The sequence below is a fragment of the Rhinolophus sinicus genome, linkage group LG03 (genome assembly GCF_036562045.2).
Source record: "Rhinolophus sinicus isolate RSC01 linkage group LG03, ASM3656204v1, whole genome shotgun sequence".
NCBI lineage: Eukaryota > Metazoa > Chordata > Mammalia > Chiroptera > Rhinolophidae > Rhinolophus > Rhinolophus sinicus.
Window position 1 is genome coordinate 113,663,162 of NC_133753.1, and position 23,331 is coordinate 113,686,492.

The 23,331-nt window shown below is 38.4% G+C and overlaps 1 long non-coding RNA gene across 1 annotated transcript in view; it reads right to left on the bottom strand.

Moving 5' to 3' along the window:
- LOC141570392 (uncharacterized) overlaps nucleotides 1–12,749 on the bottom strand; it is a 42,789-nt gene extending 30,040 nt beyond the window's left edge. The window contains exon 1 of the long non-coding RNA XR_012494393.1: nucleotides 12,323–12,749. This is a non-coding gene — a long non-coding RNA (uncharacterized LOC141570392). The remainder of the gene's footprint in view (nucleotides 1–12,322) is intronic.
- Nucleotides 12,750–23,331: the final 10,582 nt, after the last annotated feature.

Sequence of the window (23,331 nt, forward strand, 5' to 3'; positions counted from 1 at the left end):
TTCTGCAGCAACAATATGGGCTCTTACTTTGTCATGTCTGTATTAAGTGGTAACAGAAACCCAGGAAGACTAAACAGAGGGATCCTAGGGTCCTAGTACAGATATCTGTGCAGGTCTGCCTTGCTGCATCACGTATAACAGAACCCACAACAGGCTCTGGCCTTTGTGTGTCACTCTGTGTCATGCATGTGACTTCATTGTAACACCAGGTCTCAAGGGCAGTCTGAACCTCAGCATTCCTTAGGAAGCACGGGGTATATTCTGTTAATACTCTGCCTCACTGACCTCCATACAACTACGAAAACCTGTACTTTTCAAAAAAACAGGTACCCAGTTTGCCTACATGATATATGACTCTACTAGAAACAAAACTGTGTTCTCAGTAGCAACATTATTTCGTAAATTGTCCATATAGGATGTGGACAGTATGTCGTTTTAAGAGAAAAGAGCAATCAGAAGCAGAAAGGGATTGGTTCTGCCAGAGACACCATTTCCGTTTATAAATCTCTGCCTTTGCAGACAGGACAGAAGGTCTCAGGGAATGCATGCTTGCTTTCCCTTCACCCTCTGACTAATTCAAAGATTGGTCCTCATTTGGGAGTAAATAATCACAAACTAAACTGGACTTTAAGGGAATGTTTTTATACCATATTGTTTAGCCAATCTCATGAAATTTGGTTTGGGTTCTGTTTTATTTTATTTCCATAATGAGCCACATTCAACATGTCTTGTATTCACACACAAAAATACAGTGAATTGTGCAACTTCTGTTCTGAGATGTCTCTTTATAACATTGTTAGGATAGAAGATCCAGCTGTGTGAAATGATAATAACGTTGATATCCCTCTCCTGGCCTCTCATTTTGATATTCTATGAAAGGGTTATTTTGTAGATGTAAACCTTCTCATGAATTCACTATGGAGACTAAAAGAGCCTGCTTTTTTGATTCCTAAGCAAGAATCCTCCTTTTCCTCTTTGCCTTTTCTTTTCCTAGACTTGTAATCCAAAAGTCAGAGAAGCCAAAACATCATCACTGTGAAGATATTCATGTGCCTTGTTCTTTTTCTCAGGCTCTGGAAAAATAAATCCATGCATTGCACACAATAGTGTAATTGAGTCTCTGGTGCAGCTGCCATTGGGTCTTTCCTATAAGAAATCATATTAGCCTTCCTTTTAAATGTGCTCAGAGTAATAAGTCATCCTTGACATTCACTATTCATACAACAAAATGTCTGTATTACAAAATCAGCCCCAAGCTTATCAAATAATTAATACCAGATTTGTAAGTGACACAGATGATGTCAGGTTTTTGTATTAAGTAGGACCTTGATCCCCAGCATTTACTGGTTGCAGTCCTTTTGCTAACAGATAACATCTGCCAATGAGTAATACTTGGTTTCAGGGAAGAACAGCTTTTAGTGATTTTATTCCTATAAAGTTTACTGAGTTGACAACACTTAAAGCCAAATGCTTTTGTTTAACCACTGTAGAGCAAGAAATGGCCATGCAATCTCTTTCACAATTTTTTAAGCCTTAAGGGAATCACATTTAAAGATAAGAAGACTCCTGTTCAGTCCTTGGCATGGACTCACTTCAGAAATCACCAATGAGTTCATTGCCTTGATACTTTTGGGTTAATATCAATCTGTTGGGTAGGAAGTAGAAAAACATCCTATGACCAGGGTCAGATAGGAAAGACTTTGAGTTATGAACTCTGTCATCTAGACCACAAAATAAGTGGTGAAAATACTCTCAAATTAGCCAAGTTTCTTACTGCTAGAGTGACAGTTTCCAGATAAGCGAGGGAGGAATCGACGGTCATCCATAAGTATTAGATTTGCAGACCTCGGTATGAACTCATGTTAGCTTAATGTACACACAGATGGTTACATATAGGAACATTTATAGATGTATGAATATACATGGGTTACTGTACGCACATATATTTTCTCACTCTGTCAGCTGAGAGGACATAGAAACCACGATACCCCAGTAGCAACTAGCACGCAGATCTTGTTTTCTAATTCTGTTCTCCACTAAAAAGAACCAGGTTCCTTGGAGAAACTGCTGACTCTCAGACTTGAATAAGAAATATACAAGATGAGACTGGAGCATCTTGTAATGCCAAAAAAGTAATTAAAAAAAAATAACAAATAACATGATGGGGTCATGTCAAAGGGATATGAGACATAGAGGCCAACTGAAAAAGTTCCAGATAGCCAATCTTGTAACAATTTGAGCAACAGAATAAAATAGTATAAGATTATAACACAAAATATAAAATAAACATTCATGAATCCATGGATATAAAAATTGATCAGCATGAATAAATAAATGGGGGGAATAGGAAATCTGTGAAGAATTCCAAATGACTCAGATAGCTGCACTATAACTCCCCACTCCTTAAGTGTAGGCTGTACATGGAAACCTCTTTCCAAAGGATACAGCATAGAAAGCAGAGCGGGGTGAGTAACCTGACAAACTCTCCCTTAGCCAAGTGGTCAAGGCTAACATCAACAGTGATAAGTCACATTGATAGCATACTGTATATCCTTGAAATAATGTGATAAGAATGGAACTTATTCTCTATGGTGTTTCAAAAACCTATAACCCTTGTCTAATCCTGAGGAAAACAGTAGACAAGTCATAATTCAGGGACATTCTACAAAACACCTGACCAGTACTTCTCAAAACTGTCAAGGTCATCCAAAATATGGAAAAGTCTAAGAAACTGTCACTGGCAAGAGAAGCCTAAGGCAACAGGACAATGAAATATTATATAACAGTATTCCTAAATGGAAATTGCGGAACGTGAAAAAAGCACATTGGATAAAAACCAAGGAAATCTAAATAAAGTGTGGGCTTTAATTAATAGAAATGTATTAATATTGGTTTATCCATTATGATAAATGGATAAGTGATGTAAAATATTAATAAGTGGAGAAACTGGGCCTGGGGTCTCCGGGAACTCTGTAGTAACTTCACAATTTTTCTATTAAAAAATCGAATTTTATTATAAAATTTAAAAGTTTATTAAAACTTTTTTAAATGCTCCCTAATTTACTCTTTTTATTATTCATAGAGACTTTAATTAGATGTCAGTATTTTTACATCCAAGCTAAATTATTATTCTCCATTGCCCCAAGATTTATGAGTTGGTTCTTCTAAGTGCTTTAATCAAAGCTTTAATTTTACCCTGAAAATGGTCTTTCAGTTGTCAGGGAAATATTTTCTAAGTTGTTCATATGCCGTCATTTTGGTTATTATATCATCTCTGATAAAAGACCACTATAGCTTGACTCTCAGTTTTATTAAAATGCTACGATGATTATCCTTCTAAAAACACTCTAAACTCTGGTCAGCCTCACTCAGAGTGGTAATGAGGGTGGAATGTATCATTGCAAGCCTAATTCTGCCCATTATATTCCTGCCTCTCCATTTATGCTAGTCTGAAAGTGTTATTTGAGCTGGAAGATCATTCTGTAACCTTCAGATAACTGCTGGGTGGCTCCAGCAGAAAAGGAATTACCAATGCATTAAATTTGAATTAGCTCTGAGAAATCATGCAGATGTATGCACAGAACATTACAGCAATACTGTCTCCCAGGCACAGCAGAATTGCTTTTATGCAGTTTTAAAGAATCACTTGAGCAACCCTTAAATTGCACACATGATGAAGCTGAGCCAGCATCTTCTGTTTAAAAAAAAAAAAAAAAAAATCCAACAGCCCAAATCTAGCCTTTCAGGAAGTTGTCTTTCAGAGAAACCTGATCACATAGGGACTGACTGCTGCTGAGTGGACTGTTTGGGTTTCAGCTCCGCCATATCAGAGTGCCCTGGCAGAGTGACTGCAGAAGTGTCACTTAGACTAATGATTATGAATTATGCAGAGGGTCATATCCTCTTAGTTACAAGTCATTTACACGGTCTCCCTCTAGACTGCCTAGCCTGGTTCAATTTTTTTTTCCTCCTACTAGGAAATAACTCATTGAATAGATGTTCAAAGTTGAATGTATTGACATTCTATTTTTCTTCCTTAATGCCAAGCTTGCAAAACAATGAAATGAAAGGAAAAAAGAAAAAAGAAAGACACCTGCCCTCAGCGAAATTATAGCGGTAACAAGTCTTGGTTTGTTTTTTCCTCTAAGTCTGTCAGGGTGCTTCCCATTCTAAAGGTCTGACAGTTAGTTCTAACATCTCCCTCTCTGCCTCTCCCTTCTATCTTCAGTTAAATTGAAAAGATGGAATGAAATGTGCAGGAGGAAAGAGGAGAACACAGTTGATGCTGAATCCACACATCTCAATTTGTAACATATATACTGTTTCAGTTCACTGCTTAGAATTGGGGGCCCCAGGAAAACCGGAGAATCTCATTCTTGAAATTAAAAAGTCTGTCAGATTTAACAATATTTTTATGAATCTGAGGCTCTGAGCCTACACTTAAGGTAAAAGATGCGGTTCCCATAGACAGGTCTGTACATTTTAACAAGAATGCATTACGCATGACAGTGTGGATCAGTGAGGAAGAGAGCTGAAATACCGCGATCTGCTTTTGTGCTCCTTGCTGATCTTAGATTTCAATGGAAAAGATGAGGAGCCCTGACAGCTTCCAAAAAGTGGACCAATCATGACCAACATCAACATCACAAACTGTTTTTCACAATAAAGCCAACTTGGAGCAGGGAGAAGTATCTTTTCCAAATTGAATGGGCAGATTTTATCTCAGTGGTTGTGGAGCAGGGCAGAACCTCTCAAGGCTTCAGAACCAACCTCAGAACCAACGAACCTTGTTACTTGTATGTCGGGTGTTCATTCTGACACACAAAGTGCGATTCCACACACACTTGTCCAGGGCGGCTACCCTGACAGCTAGACTTTGAAAGGAAGCCTTTGCTCCCAGAAATGACCAGGGCCAAGTAAAGGTAACAGAGGGATAGTGCTCTGCAATGTTGTTCACACTTCCAACAAGTTGGTTGACATAGGTGATCCAGTGACGGCTTTAAGCAGCCACATTGTTCCTGAGGGACGTATGGTATCCACACAGGTTTCTTGAGAGCACACATCTGCCCCTATAAGACATGAAGAAGTTAACCGTCAAATTGCACCAGCTAGACCCCATTTCCTTTATCCCTGTGTGCCCCCAAAATAAGCTCAGAAAAGCCCCAGCACAGTGGAGTTCAAAGTCACCAAAGGCCTCCATGGCAGAATGATTCATTGAGATAACAGCCACAGGGATCCTCTTAACACAGAACTCCAATGATGCCACTCTGCTCAAACATGAAAAACCCTGTCACCATCTCAAGATAATCGAGGTGCTGGGATGACCTATGGGTGACAGCTCTGCTCTTCCCCAACTCTATGACCTCTCCCCTCGCCGCCCCTTCACTCAGTCCCATGGCCACACTACCTTGGTGCCTTCCTCAGACAAGCTGCGCTTGCTCTAGCCCGTGGCCTCTGCTTGCAAATCTCTTCCATCAGAAAGCCATCCACAAGGCTTCTTTCCTCACTGCCTTCAGGTCTCAGCTCAGCTGTCATCGCTGACGCATTCTGGGACCCTCCCTATAACAAATAACAACCCCCACCCAGACGTAACCTATCCTCTTGCACTGCTTTATTTTTCTAAATAACACACATCCCCCACAAACACATGGTATACTGTGCTAATTTACTTGTTTATTCTCTCCTCTAACAAAAAATGTCAAATACACGAGGGGCAAGGACTTTGTTTTATTAACTGCTTTGTTCTAGAATTCTGAAAGTTCTTCTCATATAGTGCATGATCAGTAACATTTGTTGAATTAAAAGAATACGTTTTAATGTGTGTTTTCTCTCTGCATTGGTCCCTTCTCAGCCTAATGCCCCCTCCCCCCCACACACACACACCTTCACACACATACATATACCCTGCTCAACTAGTTTTAAATGCCTTGCTGTTAATACAGGTCAGAAAAATGCCATTGTCAGTCAGACAGACCAAAGCAGTGTTCTCAGATGCAAAGGATAGAAGTGCTTCTTCCCAGCAAAGAAAAACAAAAAGCTCTAGAGCCTGGAAGTAGGAAGCAGATGTCCAATATACTTGGCCTGTGGTACTAAGAGTTGTGGAGCATATGTATATATATATAGACACCGTCCCACATGCATTCCCTTGGGCTCCATAACTGCAGCACCATCCTGGGAGAGAACGAAATACTGACAGCAGGATCCATTGTATGTTCTTTATATTTTATAATATAGATAGATTTGGTAAATGATGAAGAGTTTACATTATAGAATATATATTCAGTTATGTTCCAAATATAATTTTATCTTTTTTTTTTAAAGATTTTATTGGGGAAGGGGAACAGGACTTTATTGGGGAACAGTGTGTACTTCCAGGCCTTTTTTGAAAGTCAAGTTGTTGTCCTTTCAATCTTAGTTGTGGAGGGTGCTGTTCAGCTTCAAGTTGTTCTCCTTTCAGTCTTAGTTGGGGAGGGCGCAGCTCAGCTCCAGGTCCAGTTGCTGTTTTTTTTCTAGTTGCAGGGCTGCTGCCCACCATCCCTTGCGGGAGTCGAGGAATCGAACTGGCAACCTTGTGGTTGAGAGCCCACTGGCCCATGTGGGAATCGAACCGGCAGCCTTCGGAATTAGGAGCACGGAGCTCCAACCACCCGAGCCATCAGGCCGGCCCCAATTTTATCATTTTTTAAAAGACATTTCCAAAGTAGACTATTCATATTCTTATTATATGCAGATAGACTATTCGTGTTCTTATTATATGCAGATGCTTGCACCAGATAGACTTCCAAGTGCCCAGAGTGGGTGCAGTTAGATGAGCAGCTACTTCATTCAGAGTTCTCTCTGGATTTGCTATGTGCTGTATTGACATGCATATTATTTTGATTGATAGATCCTTACATGTAAAGTCAGGTACTTGGAAATTAATGTCCTAAACCAAGGATGAAAAGTGGACCTCATCTTGCATGCTAGCTCCAATTTATCAATGTCGATATGTAGAGGGTTGTGTTGAGAAAAGCTCAGATACTGTGTTTGGGTTCAGTGAAAAAGAAGGTGTCATGGTCCATGTCTGCCATGGATTTGAAAAAGAGGGCGGGGAAGGTGAAGCATATGTGCCCTTGTTTGCATCTCTGCTTTAGATTCTAGCAGTGGTTCCAAGCTTGGGGATATGCTAACAAGGGGAGTGTTTCAGAATCAGTGAGAGATGGGCACATATCCTGTCTGACAAGACATATTCAAAACTGAGCATTCTATAGATATTTTATTCATGCTATATCATTTATTTTAGAATTCCAAATAACATCAAAAAAAGTGAGAACTTGTGCTTGATGGTAAAAGGCAGTGCATTTTTAATTGCTGAGAAGCATTGTTTTCATCTATAGATTCGTAAATAGCTTTCTTCTTCCATCTTGGCAATACATATAGTTCAGTCTAATAAGTATTAATGGAACACCTGTGTGTAAGGCAGTGTTCTTGCAATCAGGGCAGTTCTTGCAATCAGAGAGCTCATAATTGCTGAATAAAATGAACATTCATGTATTTTTTAATCTTGCAAAACTGAAACTCTATACCCATTGAAAAGCTCCTCTTTTCTCCCTCCCTCCATCTCCTGACAACCACCATTTTAATTTCTGTTTCTAAGAGTGTGAATACTTTAGATACCTCATTTAAGTGGAATCATTTAGTATTTGTCTTTTTGTAACTAACTTATTTCACTTAGCATAATGTCCTCAAGGTTTATCTATGTTGTAGCATATGACAAAATTTCCTATCTTAAGGCTGAATAATATTCCATTGTATGGATATACCATCTTTTCTTTATCCATTTATCTGTCGATGCACATTTAGGTTGCTTTCACCTCTTGGTTATTGTAAATAATGCTACTATGGACAAGTGTGCAAATAAGTATCTCTTCAAGAGCCTGTTTTCAGTTCTTTTGAATTTATAGCTAGAGGTAGGGTTTCTAGATCATATGGTAATTCCATTCTTAATGTTTTGAGGCAGCTCAGTACTGTTTTTCATAGTGGCTATCCAATATACATCTCTACCAACAAGTATTACAATTTCTCCAAATCCTCACCAACGCATGTTACTTTCTGGGATTTTTTTTTTTTAAGTCTCTGATCTTTATTTTTTATAAATTTTATTGGGGAATATTGGGGGAAAGTGTGTTTCTCCAGGGTCCATCAGCTCCAAGTCGCTGTCCTTCAGTCTAGTTGTGGAGGGTGCAGCTCAGCTCCAAGTCCAATTGCCGTTTTCAATCTTTAGTTGCAGGGGGCGCAGCCCACCATCCTATGTGGGAGTTGAACCAGCAACCTTGTTATTGAGAGCTTACGCTCTAAATTCTAACTGACTGAGCCATCCGCCCACCCCTCAGCGGCAGCTTGTTGTCTTTAATCTAGTTGTGGAGGGCGCAGCTCACTGGCCCATGTGGGAATTGAACCAGCAACCCTGTTGTTCAGAGCTTGTGCTGTAACCAACTGAGCAATCTGGCCACACATGGGGTCTTTATTTTTTTTTATAGTGACCATCTTAACAGGTGTGAAGTGATACCCCATTGTGGTTTTGATTGAATTTCCTTGTTGATTAAGGATATTAAGCTTTTTTTTTTTTACCTGTTGCCTGTTTGTATGTTTTCTTCAGAGAAATGTCTGTTCAAGTCCTTGACCCATGTTTTAAATCAAGTTATTAGGGGTTTTTTGTTTGTTTGGTTCATTGGTTGCTTTCATTTTTTGCTTTTGAGTTATAGGAGTTCCTTAAATGTTTTGGAGATTCCTTATCAGATATATGATTTGCAAAAATTTTTCTCCCTTTCTGATGGTTACCTTTTCTCTCTTTCGTTTCCTTCTCTGTGCAAAATCCTTTTAGTTTGATGTAACCTCATTTGTTCATTTTTGTTTTTGTTGCCTGTGCTTTTTGGTGTCATATCCATGAGATTATTGCCAAGACCAAGGTCATGAAGCCTTTCCCCAATGACCCAACAATTTTTAGCTGGAAAGTACCAATAGTTTACACCTAAGATACTTTGAAACGCTTGCTCAAAATCCTCACCTTGCTTTTTCCTCCAACTCTCAACTATCATGATCATTACTTGATCCTGATCAAGTCTCCATGGTAAAAGAGTAGCCTTAAGCCAAACTTTCAATTCTCAATAACTTCTGACTTTACTTTCTCTCACTTCAAGTTGCTGCCAAAGCTTTGTGAGGTGGTGTTCTCCCATACCACAGTAAGCAATAAACTCAGCTTGTCTTTCCTCTTGGTGATATTTGGAGAGCCTGGTTTTAACAATAGCCACATTTGAGTTACATCAGAGCTAGCATGGTGTATCAGTGAGGAAATAGATTACTGATTTTCAATACACAGTGCTGAAACAATTGATTTTATATTCTTAGAAAAGTACAAAATTGGACCTCTTTATATTATATACAACAATTTCAAGGGATATAAAGACTTACATGCAAAATGCAAAACTATAAAAATGTTAGAAGATGATATAGGAGAATATGATCTCAGGATAAGGAAGATTTTTTGAACAGGATACAATAAACACAAAATACAAAGGATAAGAATGATTAATTTAATTTCATTAAAATTAAGAATTCTAGTTTGTCAACATTCACCATAAAGAAAGTGAAAAGGAAAACCACAAATTCAGAGAAGGAAGCTAGCAACACATGTAACACAAAGAATTAGGATCAAGAGTACAGAAAGAATTCCTACTCAGCAATAAGAAAAAAAAATTTTTTTAAAGCAGGCGCATAATAGGAGAGGAAAATAAACACATGAAAAGATGCTTAAACTCATCTATAATCACAAAAACACAAATTAAAACTATATCAGGAAACCATTTTACACACAACAGATTAGCAAATTTTAAGTCAGATATCGAATGTCGGCAAGAATGTAGAACAGAAATCTTATACTACACAATTGGACTTGCAAATGTGTAGAACCACTTCGGAAAATAATGTGGCATTACCTGACATATAATATCCTGTTTTAAAACAATTTTTAAAGTATTTTTCTTAATCTTTTTTCAAACATATCAGTTATTTGCTTTATAAGATTGTTTCTGAAAAGCAGAAGAGCCAAACATTGATATACTGGGGGAACCGAAAAAATGTATACATGACTTGTTCTCATTTTTGTTATCAGTATATATTGAGTATTACAATTTTAATAGTTTTTTCCTTTCTTAAAGTGTGTATACATTTTTTTGGGTACCCTCTGTATTTTTTAGAAAGTCTTCTAAAATTTCAAATGGTCAATTCTTCATTTTACCATCCATTCTCCTACAAGCCTTAAATTCCTCGACAAGAGGCTGGCATGTCAAGAAAGGAAAGGAGCAAGAAAGGGAAATTGCTATTGTCTATGCAAGCCTCTGTATCCTAATCTGAAAGTGCCTGGACCAGATTCTACTTCTCCTTCAGATCTTGCAATCCTGAACTGTGCACCAACTGGAGAAGTTAAACATTGAAAGTACGGGAGCAGTTATTCATGCCTTGATCCGTAGTAATTCCAGTAACTATATAATCCATCTCTATTTGACACTATTTGGGGAGGTGGATATAGGCATGCCATCCTGTCAACAGTTAAGGTCTGCTTTCCACCAGTGGAAGCAAAATTCGAGAGACATTTTTCCCTTCCAGACTTGCAGAGGAAGATTTTGTGTTGTCTGCGTGATGGCCCACTAACAAGTTGCTATTTCTCCAGTATTTCTGTCTCTGCTCTGAATTCCCACAGCTCTTTGTACCACAAACAACACTTCCTGGTGTTAGGAGTATACTGCTAATTTCTATCCTACTAAATGGTAGACCTTTTCAGGGCATCTTCACATCCCCTAACACAATGCCTTGCAGGTGGTTTGCACCAAATTGATGCTCTTTTGACGTGAATGCATTCAGCAAATATCATAGTTCCAAGTGGCATACCTAAATTACAGTGCCCAATTTCTGTTTTCTTGCTAGCAAAAACACAGGTTAGTAGCAAGGGTTTTTGAGTCATGTTGTGTATCTCCTAGTGCAAAGAACCTAAGGTGGAGAATAGCACCTAAGAGTCTGAATCAATCCTTATGACAATTTAACTTTTGTAAAGCCTCACAATTTTCCCAGCTTGCAATATATCTCCCATCTGATAGATGATGTGTGAAAGGAAATTAAATGCCTGTTGTAAATAACAGCATGATGATTTAAAGAGAAAAAACACCTGGGGGAAAAAGTTATCAGCATATCTTAGGGAGACTTTATAATTATTGATAACTCTTTCTTCTAAATAGCATTCCTGCATTTCAAGCTGAAGCCATGAGCTGCAAGGAAAATAGGGTACATAGCTGTCACTTTGGAATCAAATTAAGTAAATGGTGCCCTAATGGCCTAAAAGAATTAATGTACCTTCAACCTGTGAGCCATTTCCTTCAGGGAAATAAGGTCCTTATTAATCTGGACAAAAGATTCATGAAAAAAAGGCAGGTATCAGGAATGTGATCCCCATTTTGGGAATGGAGCAAGCAAGACAGAGGAAATTGAAATGACTGACCTTTGTCATAAAGGGAGACGTGTGTCAGAGCTAATTACACAGACCATTTTGGCTTCCTCTTTTAAATTGTCACACTCCAGCAATTAGAAAGCACTTATGCTCTCGGTGCTATATTAATTCGTACTCAGATTCAGAGACTCGGAGACTGTCATGGATAGAAGCAGCCTTGGAAGCCCACCTCTTCATTTTTCAGATGAGGAAACTGATACCCAGGGATGTGACAAAAACCTGTCCAAAGTGACACACACACACACACACACACACACACACAAATCAGTCTGATACTAAGTCCAAACTCTTCCCTTTGGCGATGCTATATTTTGGATTAAAGATACTCATTCTAATTTCTTTCTAAATTATTTTCTATAATAAGCATATCCAATATACCTGTGAATTTTTTAAATAAGTTGTAAAATTTGAAAACGTGCTAACCTCATGTATCATCATCATTTGCAAGCCTCCTTTTCTGAAATTAATATGTATACCCAAATACAGGCAGGATTGCATACTCCACCTGGAGGATACCCTCTCCTTAGGGTACTTGTAATACCCAGTGCATGCTTGATATGTAAAGATTTATTTTAATACCTGTCACCCCTACTGCACCGTTAGTTCATTGAGGATAGAGACTGGGTCTTACTCAGCTTTGCACCCGCAAATCTGAACACAAAGTAAACACTGTTGAAATATTAAATGATTTATTATTTACACATTACACGACAATATTCTGTAAATGATCCATGATTATATCTGAAACTAATTAGTGTTTAGGTGATTTAATAAACAACATACCTTGGCTTTTCTGGAAAAAGATCTCCTGAAAGGGTTCAACAGATAGCAGCATCTCCTCTCTCTCATCCTATAGGATGTCAAATCCAAGTCCTCCATCTGGGTATAGAATCTTATCACATCATCTGGGCATGATTTCATTAGTCACTGCTGGATCCTGTCTTTCCACTCATGTATCACCCTCACACTATCTACAAACTAACTTAAAACCTTTGCCTTTACCTTATGTAACCCTCAAACTACAACTCTACTTTTCTCTCTTTTACCCCTAATCCTGTAGTGATCCTCTCTCTCTCTCTCTCTCTCTCTCCCCTTTTTGAGTATTTTTCCTTTCCCCATTATATACTTGACACATAAAATGAATGAATTAATAAATGAGTATGAGAATCTCCAATCCTAAACCTGTTCTGTTGACCAAACAGGCCCAATTGCCTCGCCTCTCTCAGTTGTTTTTGTGGACACTTCCCGGTCGCCATGGTTCCCCCTGACTCATATCAGTCTGCAGCGTGTTTTGTTTCCCAGGAATGGAGACTGGTGCTCACTCTTTGGCTTTGATTCTGCCTTTGAGTCCTATTTAATTGGGGGGAGGAGAGGAATGGGGGCAGTTTTAACCACTCTGCTGAAAACTTAACCTTATATAATCCACACTCCAAATACCTTAACCAAAATACAGGTCTTTCTTATAGACTTCTTTTAAAAGTTGGTCGCAGCATCACCACAAAGGAGATCAGAAATAAAACCTTGTCAAGTAAATGAAGAGAGGGAAACATTAAAGGAGTAAATTCAAGAAATTTGTTCTTTTTTTTAGAATACCAGCCTGTCATCTGACCTGGAAAGCTCTCTCATTATCCTTTCTACCCCAGGTTGAGCTCAGTTTCTAAAGCTGTTCTGTTACACAGGCACTTCAGGAGAATAGATGTCTTGGTGATGGCAGCTGGTCCCATGACCCTCCTCTGACCTTCTCTTGAGTCTTAATCCCCTCCGTTTCAACCTACAACCCAAAGCACCCTCTGCTCTGGCCACACCAGCCCTTCTGAGATATCAGGTCATGGGGCCATATTTTTTATCTTGGGAACTGCACTCCAGGGTCTTATGGATTCCAGTACAGCCACTAGGATGACCACATCAGATACCCTGGTGTGGAAATGCCAACAGTGACTGTTGCCTGTATACCAGGAAGAATATAGTATCTTTAAATCCCAACTGAGGCCTCTAACCATCAGTGTGAACTTGGTCAAGTTTCTTGACCTTACTGAGCATTAGTGTCCGCAACAGAAAAACTAGATATAATAATACCTACCTTGGGTATTGTAATAAGTAGGGAAATTTTGATTACAGTGCCAGCAAATGATATATGCTAAAGAAATAGTTGTAGTTTTAGTTTATATGATGTCCAATGTTATAAATATTATAGCAGTAGTTTATCACAAGTGGAAATGTGCGTATCTTCTCTGACTTCTGTCATGGTCTCTGACTAGTAGTTAAAGATTCCATTCACTTACATAAATCGTGTCAAGTCATGCGTCAAATTTCCTCCCTGTTATCAATATCAATCGTTGTATAAATTTAGTTCTTTATAAGGTTCATTCATTAATTTAAGGAATAATTATTAGGTTCCTGCAATGTGCAAGGTGTTATGCCAGCCACTGGACATAGAGTTGGAAACACGATAAACACTATTACTGTCTTCATGGAGTTTAGAAGCCCCTGTAAGGGTTAACCAGGACGTGGTGAGAATTACAGCCAAAGCGAACCACTTTGAGAAGACCTGTGTGTCATAAGGTTCTCCTCTGCTAAGTGACCCTGGTTCCTCTAATAGTACAGGAGGTACAGCTGTAGTCTTGACCACTGATAAAGCAAAAGTGCTGAGCCACCTTTGAAATCCAAGAAAGTGAAACAGGACTCTTGCAGGTACAGTACTAGCATTTCTGATGCTGGCTTTATTTTTATATGATGGTGGCCACTTATGGTGGGACCAATACTGTCCAGTTCTAAAAAGACTCAATTAGAAAAGCCATGCTACCTGTCCTCATGCTTGTTTTGAATTCCCTGGCTCCCTCCCTCTAATAGGCAAAGAATCTGGCCCAAGTACCAAAACAGTATTATGAAATTCATGATTTTTGCTTCTTCTTCTTCCTATGTCTAATTAACCCCTAGTGGTTTTCATGAAGCTAATTTGCATCAGCCCCTTTTCATATTGGAGAGATGGAGGACTATTGGTACTGTGTGTGGGCAACTCACAGATTTGAACTTTAAGCACGAAGGTAGCATGAGTGCCCAGCCTCACCTTCAAACTCTCTGACCTGCTCTGGAGGATGGAGAGCATGGTGCATTTGAGGAAGAAAGAAGCCAGTATGGACAGCAAAAAAAAAAAAAAAAGAAAGAAAGAAAGAGCATGAGGGTGTCACTGGCAGGAGCTAAAACTGATGCGATGGAAGAGGGTCAAATTATGTCAGACATATGGCCATATTATAAAAATCTATTGAGTTTTATGGAAAAGGCAATGGGAAATGTACTGCCTTTGTTAAAGATTCAGAAGAGCAAATAAATTCAAAATGTTTAAGAAATCTCAGAATAGCATAAACATTCTGCTGGAAAAAACACCTCAAAAAATGGTAATTTGATTGCGATGACTCCTCTTTGATCAGTGACTGAAAGAGAGACAAAAGAAAAAAAAATCATTGAATTCCTCTGTTTATGCCATTCACTCAGGGAGCAAGAGCCTCACCGGGCCCCACTGTGACAGATACGGAACAGGCCTGGGAAGATCATAGGGCTCTGCTCCCAGCCAACCGGCAGCGAATCAAACAGCCAAGACAGAGAAGGGATGGCTTTAATAGTGTCACAGAAAAATGTGTCTCTATGGAAAAATACACACACACACATGCATGTATATGCATACAAACATACATGTATGTGTTTATATCTGTGTATACAGAGGGTGCCAAAAAAAGTATGCATATTTTTAAAAAGGAAAAAACTGTATTAAAATAATAATAATATATACCGATAACAAAAGATGAATACAAGTCATGTATACATTTTGGGGCACTCTCAGTATATATACACACGTAGATATTTACCATTTTCTTACTGCCTTCTAAAACAATTCTATCTTAGTAACCATGGGAGTTTAGGAGGCATGTAGGGGAAGAGTCAATGGAAGGAGACCCTATGACTGGCGGCTGAAGAGAAACTTTAGTGAAAACTGAAATGTGTTCACTCAACAGAAATTTATTGTGTGAATTCTGTTTTCCAGTCTTATTTTAAATAATGAGGGACACAGCAGGAAATAGAACAGATAAAATGTTCACCTTCGTGTAGTTGTCTGAAGGAGAAAGGCAGATGATAAACCTATAATCAAGCAAATATGTAGGATTAGTACAATGAGGGAAATTAAGTCGGGAAGAGAGATAGTGGACGGTGACCAAAACACCTCATAGGTAAGATAGGGTTTGAACAAAGCCCCAAGGGAAGGATGGAGCCCACCATGTGAACATCTGGGGAAGAGGCAGCAGTAGGAGCCACGAGGGCAGGTGTCCTGAAGCAGAACATGCCAGTGCGTGGGCACAAGAGGTCAGAAACAGTGCAGAGGGCTGGATCGTCTTCAGTAAGGACTGTTATTATTGTTTGCTATATGGTGGGCAATATATGATCTCTATTTTCTACACAGTCATTTAGTAAATCCTCACAACTGGTCCTGCCAGTGGACAGAATGCAGCAAATGGCTGAGTCCTGACTTACAATGGCTTCTAGGCTATAAATTCAGGATAAGCAGAGAAGGCCCAAAGCACCTGGGCTAAAGTAAGAATATGATTAAAGGAAGACCTATATTGGAGGACAGGTCATATCTTAAAAAATAGTTACAAGCTCCAAGTGTTGAAATTTGGCTCGAGAAGGTTAACCTGTGGACCACACACAGACCTCCAATGATGACAAGAAAATTCTCTATACCAGCTATCATATCTGCATGACCTTTTAGCAGAACACCATCCTGGAACTTCCATTCTTTTGTGTTTTTATATGTTGTAGCTATAGAGAATGCATTCATTCCCATAGATTTACTTTAACAGAACCTCCACCCCCACCCCCACGTCTCAGCCTTATAGTTAGGTTGAGGATGAGCCCCTGCCCTTCCTCAGAGTCAGGGACAAACCCTGAGTGACTCAAGCCCATCCATTATTCAGTGCTGTTGGTCGCAATGCTCAGTGATGACACACAACCTAAGCAAGTCGAATGAAAGTGACCCTCAGAACGTTTGCTAGGAATCCTGGGTATATTTGTATGTAGAGTTGCCATAGTAAAGTATCACAGACTGGGTCGCTTAAAGACCTGAAATCTATTTCCTCTCAATTCTGGAGACTGGAAGTCCAAGATGAAGGTGTTGGCAAGGTTGGTTTCTCTTGAAGGTGCTCTCCTTGGTTAGTCTTCTCTCTGTCTCCACATGATTGTCCCTCTGCATGGTTCTGTCTCCTAATCTCCTCTTCTTATTAGGGACACCAGTCATATTGGATTAGAACTCTCCCTAATGACCTCATTTTAACTTAATTACCTCTTTGAAGACCCTATTTCCAAATACAGCCACATACTGAGTTACTGGAGGTTAGGACTTCAACATATAAATTTGGGGAGGACACATTTAGCCTGTAACACTGAGACAAAGATGAATTTTCCTGGGAACCACCCTGAGAGGTTTTCCTTTTCCCCCCAGAAATACTGGTGTGGGGATATGAGGTCTTCAAAGGAAACAGCAATTCTGTGACCTAGAGGGACAATAAAAGGTCCTTTGTGAAAACTTTTGAATTGTTATATCAAACCTTGCCTACTGAGACAAATGAATCTTTTGAGTTACATGGACCAGTACATTCTTTTTGCACTTACACCCACTTTTAGTTTGGTTTTCTATTAACTGCAATTAAATTATTCCTTACACATAAAGCCTAGAGTGAGTTCATTGATTTAAAAATTAATAATATATGGGATTTATATTCAAAGTTCAAATCACTTTTTTCCTACACCACCACATAAAGCCTCTCTCTGTCTCTCTGAATCTCAAACAAGTCAAGATCCCCAGATAGCAATAGACACAGAAATAAAATATAAATGTAGCACAAATGAAAGCACATTCTTTACTACTAAAGAAAGCAACAAAACAGTATTCCAGACGAGAGTACTAAGAAGGCAATTGAGAACAGGAGTTGCTAAATTCCACCAGTTACAGTGATAGTTTTTATTTGTCTTTGAATAAAGATAGGCTTGTGCAGCATGCAGCCTAGTCTCAGTCTCCTTTCCTTTAATAAACAAGCAGCTCCTCTGCTGAACACACAATTTTTCTGCCCCAGAAACTTGATCCCTAGAGAGAAATACATATCGGATGTGTGGGTCCATCATCATTATATATAACAGATCTTTTTAGCAAAACAATCCGAATTAGGAGGTAACAGCTTTTCCTCTTTTATGATAAAGGCCAACTCCAGAGATTCATGTCATGCTATTTAAATAATCACTCTTTCAGATTTTACTTGTGTTAGAGTTTTCTCCCAGGTTTCAGGCTAAATGCTTAAGTTGCCTAGAAAATTCAAAAGAACAAGATTTTCTGAATGATTCCCAATGTTTCTTTCTCCTTGAAAAAAAAAAAAAATGGGAAAATGATTTTCTCATAAAATGCTAAAACATTCTGTTCTTGATTCCTTATAAGAAGAAAACAATATGAAGGAAGTTTCATGAAGGAAATAATTCTGTGCTGCCAAAATAGTTGAGCTGAAGAGTCAAAGTTCAGAGGTACTACTTTCCTCTGAAATATGTTTCCTTGAAAATAAGACCGGTTCTTATGTTAATTTTTGCTCCAAAAGATGCATTAAGGCTTATGTGCAGGGGATGTCATCCTGAAAAATCATGCTAGGGCTTATTTTCCAGTTAGGTCTTATTTTCGGGGAAACACAATATATCATGTTGTCCCAAATCATTTTCTATTTCCCTGTTTAAAGCATTAGAAAAATTATAGATGTGAGCAGCTTATGAACAAAGACATATAGTTAACATTACATCATCAGTAGATGAGAACTCACACATTAGAAACTGTCAAAATGTCAAAACAAGTTCAGAGAACACAGAACTTTGAAGGAGGATGAAACTCACATACTCACACTTTAAAATGTAACAAGTATCTTAGTCACCTTACAGGGAGCTGTATGGTCTTACTCCTGGGTCTCATGTTGCAGGGGATTAAATGGTAATGAACTAAAGGGTTCTTGACCTCAATGATAAAGAATAAAGTTGCCTCCTCCCAGGATACGCAGACATTTTATTTATTCATTCCTTGTCCTAACAAGCCTCTCTCTCTGCTTTCACCTCAGGTCAGGAACTTTTGCCACCAGCCCCCGCCTTGTTTCTGTTTTAGCTATAGTCAATGCCCCTAAGATTATTTCATCTCTCTTACCTCAGTCAAAAATAAGCATCATCCTTTCAAAAATGTCTTTCAAGAAGAAATCGTACCACCTCAATATTTTAACACAACAGGTTTAGAGTGCTTTTAAGCAAAAATAGGACAGAAGTGGGGATATGATATTTTCTCTACAGTCTGTAATATGGGCATTAGTTAGTCATCATTCTTCGGAAGAAAAGAGTCAGCTATAGAGAAAAATTGCAGATTACATCTGCAACTCAGTGCAATTCAATTATACTGTTCAGTCACAGATCTATCTGGCCATTTACCACAAACTCAGATTAATGCTTGGGCTTTCTTGTTTTCCCTATTTATTGAAATGTCTCATGCAAAGCCAGCTGTGGAAGAATTTCCTCGAAAAGTTAATTCAGAAACAAAACAACTTGTAAATGGTTTTCAACTTTAGAGGGTAATTCCCCCTAATGCTTTCCAGTCAACCAAGAAAGCCCACTTACCAAGAGTATTGTATATGTTGAAAATATTATCTATGGTTATATTAGTGAGGATCTTTAAATAACCAATGTTGGAAAAATAAGACATTACAAGGTAAAAATAAACATAGTATGGCCTCTCTATTGACACAGCAGTTTGCCAAGTTTCCCTTTTCTGTCTTTTTTAACTAGAGAGAGAAATCAGCACTATCCAATAGAAATAAAATGTAAACTGCGTATGTCATTTAAAATTTTTTAGTTGCCATATTTTTAATGAAAATAAATGGTTAATTTTAATAATGTGACATAGATAATCTCTCTATATTGTACATTATATCTAAGTATTATAATGTCCAAATATTATATCTAAAATATTACATTTCAATATACAATCATATAAAACCATTAATTAGATACTTCACGTTCTTTTCTCATACTAAGTCATTGAATCTGGGATATATTTCACACTATATCACATCTCAATTCAGACTAAGCACATATCAAATGCTCAATAATCCCATATGTCTAATGGCTACCATATTGGACAGTGACAGCATAGAAATATGTTTTGTATACTCTGATTTACATGGTTATCATTATGTGTCACCATTTATGTAAACCTTTGACCTTGATATGCTTGTAAGGAAAAGCACTTCTCGAGAGAGGGAGGGGGAAAGAGAGGTCATTATTTTTCTTTCTCTAAATAGATTGCAACTGACCATTTTGAATAATCTAATCTATAAGCTCACACTTAAAACAAAAAAACTTTATTAAGGTTGCCAATTGCCCACTCCCCAAATATCAGCAGCATAATCTTCTGGGAGGATAAAGCTGAGTTGCTCACCACAGTAATGGAAAACACCAGCTTACCTTTCGTAGCATCTTAGAAAGAGGAAGACAAAGTCAGAATTTTTTGAAAATTGGAAGTATGGTATCGATCTTCCAATGCAGGGATTTCATTAGGGCTGGGTAAGGATTGTGATATAACAGTTGAGGATTAGTGGAAATAGCCAGTAAGGATTTTTAAAACAAGGGATTCAAAAAAATCTTTGGCAGAACTATCTGTTGATGCCGTACAGGGGTTTCAATACCAATAGCACCTTAGAGTCTGAAATGACTGCAAGTGCTCCAGCCATTACAACGTCTTTCCACCCATGAAGTAAGGTCACTTACTGAATTACCGTACCATTTCCACTGACATCCCATTGATTAGACCTAGAAAATGATCATGCCTAGCTGCAAGGTAGGCTGGGAACTGAAATCTTTATTCCAGAAAGCCATGTGCCTAGCTGAAACTAGGATTTCTTTTTCCATATAAAAATAAGAAACAGATTTAAGGGACTATTATCAGCTCTACTATATACTCTCAATTCTTTCTCTGACTTAAAAAATCATTCATTCATTCATTCATTCATTCAATATTAAATCACACAAAAATTTTATTGAGGGTCTATTTGTGCCAGACTGTATAGTAGTGACTGAGGAGAGGAAAATGGTTAGATAAGATAATACAGAGGGAGAGAGAAAGGCCACAGATAATTGCAGTACGTCACACATACTCGAATAAACTGTTTAAATAGATAAGGTCATGAACAACCAACTGCAGGTGTCGATAAAATTACACAGAGATGGGGTGACATGTACATTTGGTTTTACAAGGACAGATTAACAGACAAAGAAGGAAAATGTATTTCCAGGTTACACCTTGTACCATGAAGTATGATTTTTGAAGTACTATGTGGCATTTCTACTGCTCTGTTATAGTTATTAGTCAGACTTGATATATAAAACATGGCCCAGCTGATTGTTTGGTTAAAGCATTTAGTGATTTAGAGATTATAGGTCCCCTCACAATTGTTTTGGCTGCAGCCATCAGAACTGATGGTAAAGAGATGCTGATGTGAATGGATTGGCTATGTTGCAGCCTGTTCTGCCAGCAGACATAAGCTAAAAGACAGAGAAGTATACCAGCTACATTTATGTTCCGTTTCTCTAGCCCCACACCCATCCTACTAAAAAAATCCCCCATCTGCTCTCAGCCTCTCTTCTAGGCCAGTCATATTGCATCAGAGACCCTATAAGGCAGCAGCTTCCCAAACAGTCTTGGGATTACAGGAGGGCATCTTGCCCTGTGACGCCCTCACCCAACTTTGGGAAAGGAAATGATTCCCACATCCAGTAATGCCTTGCTCATCTTTTCCCAGAAAAAAATTAAAAAATAAAAATAAAAAACAAGGGAGATGTTTGGGAACGATGTCGAGCTGTGAAGAACAAACAAAAGGATTCCTCAGTTTGGACATTATGGATATGTTCAGACTTTTCAGAGTTCAGGTTCACTCTCTGAAGCCACAGTTATACCCCCACGACAAAGATGGCTGTCACTATCACAATGGTGACCCTCTTGTACAGCTATTTTCTTCTGAAACGAAGAAAGAGCTCTGTGATAAATCACATCCCCAAGACGTGTTTCATATGTCAAGCACACATTGCTTCTAAATCAAATGCTGATACATGACTTATTCTGTCAAAAGTAAGCAGAATGCTATAATTTATAATCATTTTGAAGCACGGTGCAGAGAAAATGAAAGCAGACCATTAAATTTTAATGCCTTTTCGGCTCTCTGAAAAGAGTGTTTCTGGCCACGTTTGAAGCAGGGTAGTGTTTCTAACGCCGTTGTACACGCCTCCCCCCACCCTCCAAAAAAAAAAAAAAAAAAAAAACAGTTTGTGTTTGCCAACATTTGTGGAAACTAATTGAAAAAATGATTTAGCTGTCAAAAGCTGCCATCAGTCAGGAAGTTCTTGTGAGCCCAGAGGTGACAGCAGAGGAGTGGGTCCTGTCCAGTGCACCCCCTCTCCTGCCCCACTTTTGCTTTTTAGCAATTGTCTGTTGTTGTGCAAGCCAGCCCCCCACAGCAGGGCTGAGAACAGATATTCATTGGGGTGTCATGTCTGCTTAGGCTCTCAGACTGCACACCTATTCATCTGGGTTAGTGAACAGCAGCATCAGCTCAAATTAAGCTGGCTTGAAAACAGCCACTGTTAATAATTTCTGCTGTGATTCAGCTTAGCTTTGGCTAACAGGTGAAGATGTTTCATAACGGAGGCAATTACAGCTTTGAGAGCACTTCCCCGCTGCCTGTTTAATCAGAGGAATGGAACACTAGTTCCTTTCGCGTGGGGAAGGGCCAGCATAGCCACCATCAGCTGCATTCGTTATCTGCTAGATTGAACAAGCTGCCTGCCGGGGACAGATGCTTAATGCAGTGATTAGAATATAAAGCAATCGCAGAGGCTGAGGGGATTGGAGTCAGTCTCCTTTATCTCCACTTACTACAGGCTTTTCTGGTCAGATAACAAGTCTTCCAAACCAGGCTTTGTAGATGAGAAATCATATGTATATCAGTGCATGAAGACTTATGCATATTCATTTCTCTGCGCCCTGTGCGAATTTTCCATTTAGACTGGGAACTGTTTTTTCTTTTTCTTTTTCTTTTTTTTAAGGAGAGGGGGTTTTTCAATTTTATGCAAGTTCAGTTCCTTTTATAAGTGAATTTTTATGACAAGGGATATGGTGAGGCAGTTAAGTGTTAAACTAGTGCAAAAAAATATGCTTGCCTAATTTTCTTTGTTATTTTCTACGCTTGAAAATCCAGTGGTTTTACTAATTGTTAAACGGCTTTCATATTTAAGTTTAAACAAAAAGAAAGTGAGAGCTTGAAAATATATAACCCTAGGTTTTCACTTATGTTACAAGGAAATAAAATCAAAATTACTTGTGTATTTTGTTACTTTTTACATTATAGAGATAGCATATTTCCATCTAGAGGAAAATCTATTATTCTAGCACAAAGTAATCTTTCATGACAACTCTGCATAACTTTAAATCATAGCAAAAAAACATAGCTGTATGTATACTTCCTAATTGTGGGGATTTTCAAATAGTTCATTTCCACCCAAACATTTTTCCTCTCCTGCTAAAAGAAAATCAAGCGGTCTAAATTGAATTTTTATTCATTACAATTTCCTGAAATGTAGTTCTTAATGGTTTCTGATGTGCCTAAAGGCATGAATCTTAAACTACATTTCCCCCCCAACCAAAGAACTAGAGAAATGAAAAAGACCCTTTTTGTTAC